This window comes from Sturnus vulgaris, unplaced genomic scaffold, assembly GCF_052056855.1.
Source record: "Sturnus vulgaris isolate bStuVul1 unplaced genomic scaffold, bStuVul1.hap1 Scaffold_146, whole genome shotgun sequence".
Classification (NCBI taxonomy): Eukaryota; Metazoa; Chordata; class Aves; order Passeriformes; family Sturnidae; genus Sturnus; species Sturnus vulgaris.
Window position 1 is genome coordinate 803,757 of NW_028276065.1, and position 9,346 is coordinate 813,102.

The following is a 9,346-nucleotide window of genomic DNA, read 5'->3' on the forward strand; positions in this document are numbered from 1 at the left end:
GTTCTCGAGCTCTTGGCTGCCGGCACACTGCTGGCTATGTGGCGCCCCTGCAGCGTCTTCTGGCCGCCGGCAAGTGAAAGCGGAGCCAGGCGTAGGCGTGGGCGAGGGCGGTGAACGAAGCGGCACAAGAGCCGTGTTTTTGTGCACCACGTTACAGGCTACTAGGAGAGGAAGGTGGTTGACTCTCGCTTGCCTTCCCAGGTGCCCTTAGCAGTCGGAAGGAGCTGAACTCCAGCGGTCAGTTTCAGCTCTGCCCAACAGCGTGTTCTCAGTTCAGCTGGCAAGCACGCCCTGTTGCCTTGGCTCCGAGTGCATAGTCCCTAGCGAGCACTCACTCGTGTGCTCTTCGCTGCAAAGCGCCGCTCGCAAGCGGCTTCGTTCTTCGCCTTCTGCCGTACGGAGAGAGCTGAACTCCAGCGGTCAGTTTAAGCTCTGCCCAAAAGCGTGTTCTCAGTTCTGCGAGCAAGCACGCCCTCTTGCCTTGGCTCCGAGTGCAAAGACCCTAGCGAGCACTCAGTGCAGTGCACCCAGAAAGACGCTCTCGCTCGTCTTTCAAGGAGCGATTCCTAACAGCAAAGGAAGCAGATGTACAAACTGGATGACGAGAAAGGATAAAGTAGAACACGTCTCTGTCCTCGTACATTTTCGTGTGCGATACTTCCCTCCGGGTCTTCGGTCCTTGCGAAGCTCTATGTACTGCGAGCGCTGCTACTTGCAGCTGAGAAGGACCGTGGGGCTAGCAGCGAATTCGGAGAGCGCTAAGCACGTAGTCAAGAAGCGAGACGTGTCCCTGCAATGCGGTGCTAAGAGCAGCTTCCTCGCGGCGGGGGCGAGCTCCGGCTACAAGTCATTCTCGTCCTGGCAAGGGATCTCTGTGAAGGGCTTATGCGAAAAGCTTTCGTTTTCCGTTCGAAGTGAGAGAGAGGCAGACTGTTGCACGGAGCTCTGAGAACAAAGGTGCACGTCCTAGGCGGGCTTGGGCAGAAGCAGCGTTCTCGAGCTCTTGGCTGCCAGAACACTGCTGGCAGTGGGGCGCCCCTGCAGCGGCTTCTGGCCGCCGGGAAGTGAAAGCGGCGCCAGGCGAGGGCGAGGGAGAGGGCGGTGAACGAAGCGGCACAAGAGCCGTGCTTGTGTGCACCACGTTACAGGCTACTAGGAGAGGAAGGTGGTTGACTCCCCCTTGCCTTCCCAGGTGCCCTTAGCAGTAGGAAGGAGCTGAACTCCAGCGGTCAGTTTCAGCTCTGCCCAACAGCGTGTTCTCAGTTCAGCTGGCAAGCACGCCCTCTTGCCTTGGCTCCGAGTGCAAAGCCCCTAGCGAGCACTCAGTGCAGTGCAACCAGAAAGACGCTCTCGCTTGTCTTTCAAGGAGCGATTCCTAACAGCAAAGGAAGCAGATGTACAAACTGGATGAAGAGAAAGGACAATGTAGAACACGTCTCTGTCCTGCCACATTTTCGTGTGCGATATGTCCCTCCGGGTCTTCGGTCCTTGCGAAGCTCTATGTACTGCGAGCGCAGCTACTTGCAGCTGAGAAGGACCGCGGAGCTAGCAGCGAATTCGGAGAGCGCTAAGCACGTAGTCAAGAAGCGAGACGTGTCCTTGCAATGCGGTGCTAAGAGCAGCTTCCTCGCGGCGGGGGCGAGCTCCGGCTACAAGTCATTCTCGTCCTGGCAACGCATCTCTGTGAAGGGGGTAGGCGAAAAGCTTTCGTTTTCCATTCGAAGTGCGTGAGAGGCAGACTGTTGCACGGAGCTCTGAGAACAAAGGTGCACGCCCTAGGCGGGCTTGGGCAGAAGCAGCGTTCTCGAGCTCTTGGCTGCCGGCACATTGCTGGCTATGTGGCGCCCCTGCAGGGGCTTCTGGCCGCCGGCAAGTGAAAGCGGAGCCAGGCGTAGGCGTGGGCGAGGGCGGTGAACGAAGCGGCACAAGAGCCGTGCTTGTGTGCACCACGTTACAGGCTACTAGGAGAGGAAGGTGGTTGACTCTCGCTTGCCTTCGCAAGTGCCCTTAGCAGTAGGAAGGAGCTGAACTCCAGCGGTCAGTTTCAGCTCTGCCCAACAGCGTGTTCTCAGTTCAGCTGGCAAGCACGCCCTGTTGCCTTGGCTCCGAGTGCATAGTCACTAGCGAGCACTCACTCGTGTGCTCTTCGCTGCACAGCGCCGCTCGCAAGCGGCTTCGTTCTTCGCCTTCTGCCGTCCGGAGAGAGCTGAACTCCAGCGGTCAGTTTCAGCTCTGCCCAAAAGCGTGTTCTCAGTTCTGCGAGCAAGCACGCCCTCTTGCCTTCGCTCCGAGTGCAAAGACCCTAGCGAGCACTCACTCAGTGCAGTGCACCCAGAAAGACGCTCTCGCTCGTCTTTCAGGGAGAGATTCCTAACAGCAGAAGGAGCAGAAGCACAAAGTGGATGACGAGAAGGGAAAATGTAGAACACGTCTCTGTCCTGCCACATTTTCGTGTGAGATATGTCCCTCCGGGTCTTCGGTCCTTGCGAAGATCTATGTACTGCGAGCGCTGCTACTTCCAGCTGAGAAGGACCGTGGGGCTAGCAGCGAATTCGGAGAGCGCTAAGCACGTAGTCAAGAAGCGAGACGTGTCCCTGCAATGCGGTGCTAAGAGCAGCTTCCTCGCGGCGGAGGCGAGCTCCGGCTACAAGTCATTCTCGTCCTGGCAACGGATCTCTGTGAAGGGCGTAGGCGAAAAGCTTTCGTTTTCCATTCGAACTGCCAGAGAGGCAGACTGTTGCACGGAGCTCTGAGAACAAAGGTGAACGCCCTAGGCTGGCTTGGGCAGAAGCAGCGTTCTCGAGCTCTTGGCTGCCGGCACACTGCTGGCTATGTGGCGCCCCTGCAGCGTCTTCTGGCCGCCGGGAAGTGAAAGCGGAGCCAGGCGTAGGCGTGGGCGAGGGCGGTGAACGAAGCGGCACAAGAGCCTTGTTTGTGTGCACCACGTTACAGGCTACTAGGAGAGGAAGGTGGTTGACTCTCGCTTTCCCTCGCAAGTGCCCTTAGCAGTCGTAAGGAGCTGAACTCCAGCGGTCAGTTTCAGCTCTGCCCAAACAGCTTGTTCTCAGTTCAGCAGGCAAGCACGCCCTCTTGCCTTGGCTCCGAGTGCAAAGTTACTAGCGAGCACTCACTCGTGTGCTCTTCGCTGCACTGCTCCGCTCGCAAGCGGCTTCGTTCTTCGCCTTCTGCCGTCCGGAGAGAGCTGAACTCCAGCGGTCTGTTTCAGCTCTGCCCAAAAGCGTGTTCTCAGTTCTGCGAGCAAGCACGCCCTCTTGCCTTGGCTCCGAGTGCAAAGACCCTAGCAAGCACTCACTCAGTGCAATGCACCCAGAAAGACGCTCTCGCTCGTCTTTCAAGGAGCAATTCCTAACAGCAGAAGCAGCAGAAACACAAAGTGGATGACGAGAAGGGAAAATGTAGAACACGTCTCTGTCCTGCCACATTTTCGTGTGCGATACTTCCCTCCGGGTCTTCGGTCCTTGCGAAGCTCTATGTACTGCGAGCGCTGCTACTTGCAGCTGAGAAGGACCGTGGGGCTAGCAGCGAATTCGGAGAGCGCTATGCACGTAGTCAAGAAGCGAGACGTGTCCCTGCAATGCGGTGCTAAGAGCAGCTTCCTCGCGGCGGGGGCGAGCTCAGGCTACAGGTCATTCTCGTCCTGGCAACGGATCTCTGTGAAGGGCGTAGGCGAAAAGCTTTCGTTTTCCGTTGGAACTGCGAGAGAGGCAGACTGTTGCACGGAGCTCTGAGAACAAAGGTGCACGCCCTAGGCGGGCTTGGGCAGAAGCAGCGTTCTCGAGCTCTTGGCTGCCGGCACACTGCTGGCTATGTGGCGCCCCTGCAGCGCCTTCTGGCCGCCGGGAAGTGAAAGCGGCGCCAGGCGAGGGCGAGGGAGAGAGCGGTGAACGAAGCGGCACAAGAGCCGTGCTTGTGTGCACCACGTTACAGGCTACTAGGAGAGGAAGGTGGTTGACTCTCGCTTGCCTTCCCAGGTGCCCTTAGCAGTCGGAAGGAGCTGAACTCCAGCGGTCAGTTTCAGCTCTGCCCAACAGCGTGTTCTCAGTTCAGCTGGCAAGCACGCCCTGTTGCCTTGGCTCCGAGTGCATAGTCACTAGCAAGCACTCACTCAGTGCAATGCACCCAGAAAGACGCTCTCGCTCGTCTTTCAAGGAGTGATTCCTAACAGCAGAAGCAGCAGAAGCACAAAGTGGATGACGAGAAAGGACAATGTAGAACACGTCTCTGTCCTGCCACATTTTCGTGTGAGATATGTCCCTCCGGGTCTTCGGTCCTTGCGAAGCTCTATGTACTGCGAGCGCTGCTACTTGCAGCTGAGAAGGACCGTGTGGCTAGCAGCGAATTCGGAGAGCGCTAAGCACGTAGTCAAGAAGCGAGACGTGTCCCTGCAATGCGGTGCTAAGAGCAGCTTCCTCGCGGCGGGGGCGAGCTCCGGCTACAAGTCATTCTCGTCCTGGCAACGGATCTCTGTGAAGGGCGTAGGCGAAAAGCTTTCGTTTTCCGTTCGAAGTGAGAGAGAGACAGACTGTTGACCGGAGCTCTGAGAACAAAGGTGCACGTCCTAAGCGGGCTTGGGCAGAAGCAGCGTTCTCGAGCTCTTGGCTGCCGGAACACTGCTGGCTATGTGGCGCCCCTGCAGCGTCTTCTGGCCGCCGGCAAGTGAAAGCGGAGCCAGGCGTAGGCGTGGGCGAGGGCGGTGAACGAAGCGGCACAAGAGCCGTGGTTTTGTGCACCACGTTACAGGCTACTAGGAGAGGAAGGTGGTTGACTCTCGCTTGCCTTCCCAGGTGCCCTTAGCAGTCGGAAGGAGCTGAACTCCAGCGGTCAGTTTCAGCTCTGCCCAACAGCGTGTTCTCAGTTCAGCTGGCAAGCACGCCCTGTTGCCTTGGCTCCGAGTGCATAGTCACTAGCAAGCACTCACTCAGTGCAATGCACCCAGAAAGACGCTCTCGCTCGTCTTTCAAGGAGTGATTCCTAACAGCAGAAGCAGCAGAAGCACAAAGTGGATGACGAGAAGGGACAATGTAGAACACGTCTCTGTCCTGCCACATTTTCGTGTGAGATATGTCCCTCCGGGTCTTCGGTCCTTGCGAAGCTCTATGTACTGCGAGCGCTGCTACTTGCAGCTGAGAAGGACCGTGGGGCTAGCAGCGAATTCGGAGAGCGCTAAGCACGTAGTCAAGAAGCGAGACGTGTCCCTGCAATGCGGTGCTAAGAGCAGCTTCCTCGCGGCGGGGGCGAGCTCCGGCTACAAGTCATTCTCGTCCTGGCAACGGATCTCTGTGAAGGGCTTAGGCGAAAAGCTTTCGTTTTCCGTTCGAACTGCGAGAGAGGCAGACTGTTGCACGGAGCTCTGAGAACAAAGGTGCACGTCCTAAGCGGGCTTGGGCAGAAGCAGCGTTCTCGAGCTCTTGGCTGCCGGCACACTGCTGGCTATGTGGCGCCCCTGCAGCGTCTTCTGGCCGCCGGGAAGTGAAAGCGGAGCCAGGCGTAGGCGTGGGCGAGGGCGGTGAACGAAGCGGCACAAGAGCCGTGGTTTTGTGCACCACGTTACAGGCTGCTAGGAGAGGAAGGTGGTTGACTCTCGCTTGCCTTCCCAGGTGCCCTTAGCAGTCGGAAGGAGCTGAACTCCAGCGGTCAGTTTCAGCTCTGCCCAACAGCGTGTTCTCAGTTCAGCTGGCAAGCACGCCCTCTTGCCTTGGCTCCGAGTGCAAAGACCCTAGCGAGCACTCAGTGCAGTGCAACCAGAAAGACGCTCTCGCTTGTCTTTCAAGGAGCGATTCCTAACAGCAAAGGAAGCAGATGTACAAACTGGATGACGAGAAAGGACAATGTAGAACACGTCTCTGTCCTCGTACATTTTCGTGTGCGATATGTCCCTCCGGGTCTTCGGTCCTTGCGAAGCTCTATGTACTGCGAGCGCTGCTACTTGCAGCTGAGAAAGACCGTGGGGCTAGCAGCGAATTCGGAGAGCGCTAAGCACGTAGACAAGAAGCGAGACGTGTCCCTGCAATGCGGTGCTAAGAGCAGCTTCCTCGCGGCGGGGGCGAGCTCCGGCTACAAGTCATTCTCGTTCTGGCAACGGATCTCTGTGAAGGGCTTAGGCAAAAAGCTTTCGTTTTCCGTTCGAAGTGAGAGAGAGGCAGACTGTTGCACGGAGCTCTGAGAACAAAGGTGCACGTCCTAGGCGGGCTTGGGCAGAAGCAGCGTTCTCGAGCTCTTGGCAGGCGGCACAATGCTGGCGGTGGGGCGCCCATGCAGCGGCTTCTGGCCGCCGGCAAGTGAAAGCGGCGCCAGGGGAGGGCGAGGGAAAGGGCGGTGAACGAAGCGGCACAAGAGCCGTGCTTATGTGCACCACGTTACAGGCTACTAGGAGAGGAAGGTGGTTGACTCTCGCTTTCCTTCGCAAGTGCCCTTAGCAGTAGGAAGGAGCTGAACTCCAGCGGTCAGTTTCAGCTCTGCCCAACAGCGTGTTCTCAGTTCAGCTGGCAAGCACGCCCTGTTGCCTTGGCTCCGAGTGCATAGTCACTAGCGAGCACTCACTCGTGTGCTCTTCGCTGCACAGCGCCGCTCGCAAGCGGCTTCGTTCTTCGCCTTCTGCCGTCCGGAGAGAGCTGAACTCCAGCGGTCAGTTTCAGCTCTGCCCAAAAGCGTGTTCTCAGTTCTGCGAGCAAGCACGCCCTCTTGCCTTCGCTCCGAGTGCAAAGACCCTAGCGAGCACTCACTCAGTGCAGTGCACCCAGAAAGACGCTCTCGCTCGTCTTTCAAGGAGCGATTCCTAACAGCAAAGGAAGCAGATGTACAAACTGGATGACGAGAAAGGATAAAGTAGAACACGTCTCTGTCCTCGTACATTTTCGTGTGCGGTACTTCCCTCCGGGTCTTCGGTCCTTGCGAAGCTCTATGTACTTCGAGCGCTGCTACTTGCAGCTGAGAAGGACCGTGGGGCTAGCAGCGAATTTCGGAGAGCGTTAAGCACGTAGTCAAGAAGCGAGACGTGTCCCTGCAATGCGGTGCTAAGAGCAGCTTCCTCGCGGCGGGGGCGAGCTCCGGCTACAAGTCATTCTCGTTCTGGCAACGGATCTCTGTGAAGGGCGTAGGCGAAAAGCTTTCGTTTTCCGTTGGAACTGCGAGAGAGGCAGACTGTTGCACGGAGCTCTGAGAACAAAGGTGCACGTCCTAGGCGGGCTTGGGCAGAAGCAGCGTTCTCGAGCTCTTGGCAGGCGGCACACTGCTGGCTATGTGGCGCCCCTGCAGCGGCTTCTGGCCGCCGGGAAGTGAAAGCGGAGCCAGGCGTGGGCGAGGGAGAAGGCGGTGAACGAAGCGGCACAAGAGCCGTGTTTTTGTGCACCACGTTAGAGGCTACTAGGAGAGGAAGGTGGTTGACTCTCGCTTGCCTTCCCAGGTGCCCTTAGCAGTCGGAAGGAGCTGAACTCCAGCGGTCAGTTTCAGCTCTGCCCAACAGCGTGTTCTCAGTTCAGCTGGCAAGCACGCCCTGTTGCCTTGGCTCCGAGTGCATAGTCCCTAGCGAGCACTCACTCGTGTGCTCTTCGCTGCACAGCGCCGCTCGCAAGCGGCTTCGTTCTTCGCCTTCTGCCGTACGGAGAGAGCTGAACTCCAGCGGTCAGTTTAAGCTCTGCCCAAAAGCGTGTTCTCAGTTCTGCGAGCAAGCACGCCCTCTTGCCTTGGCTCCGAGTGCAAAGACCCTAGCGAGCACTCAGTGCAGTGCACCCAGAAAGACGCTCTCGCTCGTCTTTCAAGGAGCGATTCCTAACAGCAAAGGAAGCAGATGTACAAACTGGATGACGAGAAAGGATAAAGTAGAACACGTCTCTGTCCTCGTACATTTTCGTGTGCGATACTTCCCTCCGGGTCTTCGGTCCTTGCGAAGCTCTATGTACTGCGAGCGCTGCTACTTGCAGCTGAGAAGGACCGTGGGGCTAGCAGCGAATTCGGAGAGCGCTAAGCACGTAGTCAAGAAGCGAGACGTGTCCCTGCAATGCGGTGCTAAGAGCAGCTTCCTCGCGGCGGGGGCGAGCTCCGGCTACAAGTCATTCTCGTTCTGGCAACGGATCTCTGTGAAGGGCTTAGGCGAAAAGCTTTCGTTTTCCGTTCGAAGTGAGAGAGAGGCAGACTGTTGCACGGAGCTCTGAGAACAAATGTGCACGTCCTAGGCGGGCTTGGGCAGAAGCAGCGTTCTCGAGCTCTTGGCTGCCGGCACACTGCTGGCTATGTGGCGCCCCTGCAGCGTCTTCTGGCCGCCGGCAAGTGAAAGCGGAGCCAGGCGTAGGCGTGGGCGAGGGCGGTGAACGAAGCGGCACAAGAGCCGTGTTTTTGTGCACCACGTTACAGGCTACTAGGAGAGGAAGGTGGTTGACTCTCGCTTGCCTTCCCAGGTGCCCTTAGCAGTCGGAAGGAGCTGAACTCCAGCGGTCAGTTTCAGCTCTGCCCAACAGCGTGTTCTCAGTTCAGCTGGCAAGCACGCCCTGTTGCCTTGGCTCCGAGTGCATAGTCCCTAGCGAGCACTCACTCGTGTGCTCTTCGCTGCACAGCGCCGCTCGCAAGCGGCTTCGTTCTTCGCCTTCTGCCGTACGGAGAGAGCTGAACTCCAGCGGTCAGTTTAAGCTCTGCCCAAAAGCGTGTTCTCAGTTCTGCGAGCAAGCACGCCCTCTTGCCTTGGCTCCGAGTGCAAAGACCCTAGCGAGCACTCAGTGCAGTGCACCCAGAAAGACGCTCTCGCTCGTCTTTCAAGGAGCGATTCCTAACAGCAAAGGAAGCAGATGTACAAACTGGATGACGAGAAAGGATAAAGTAGAACACGTCTCTGTCCTCGTACATTTTCGTGTGCGATACTTCCCTCCGGGTCTTCGGTCCTTGCGAAGCTCTATGTACTGCGAGCGCTGCTACTTGCAGCTGAGAAGGACCGTGGGGCTAGCAGCGAATTCGGAGAGCGCTAAGCACGTAGTCAAGAAGCGAGACGTGTCCCTGCAATGCGGTGCTAAGAGCAGCTTCCTCGCGGCGGGGGCGAGCTCCGGCTACAAGTCATTCTCGTTCTGGCAACGGATCTCTGTGAAGGGCTTATGCGAAAAGCTTTCGTTTTCCGTTCGAAGTGAGAGAGAGGCAGACTGTTGCACGGAGCTCTGAGAACAAAGGTGCACGTCCTAAGCGGGCTTGGGCAGAAGCAGCGTTCTCGAGCTCTTGGCTGCCGGAACACTGCTGGCTATGTGGCGCCCCTGCAGCGTCTTCTGGCCGCCGGCAAGTGAAAGCGGAGCCAGGCGTAGGCGTGGGCGAGGGCGGTGAACGAAGCGGCACAAGAGCCGTGGTTTTG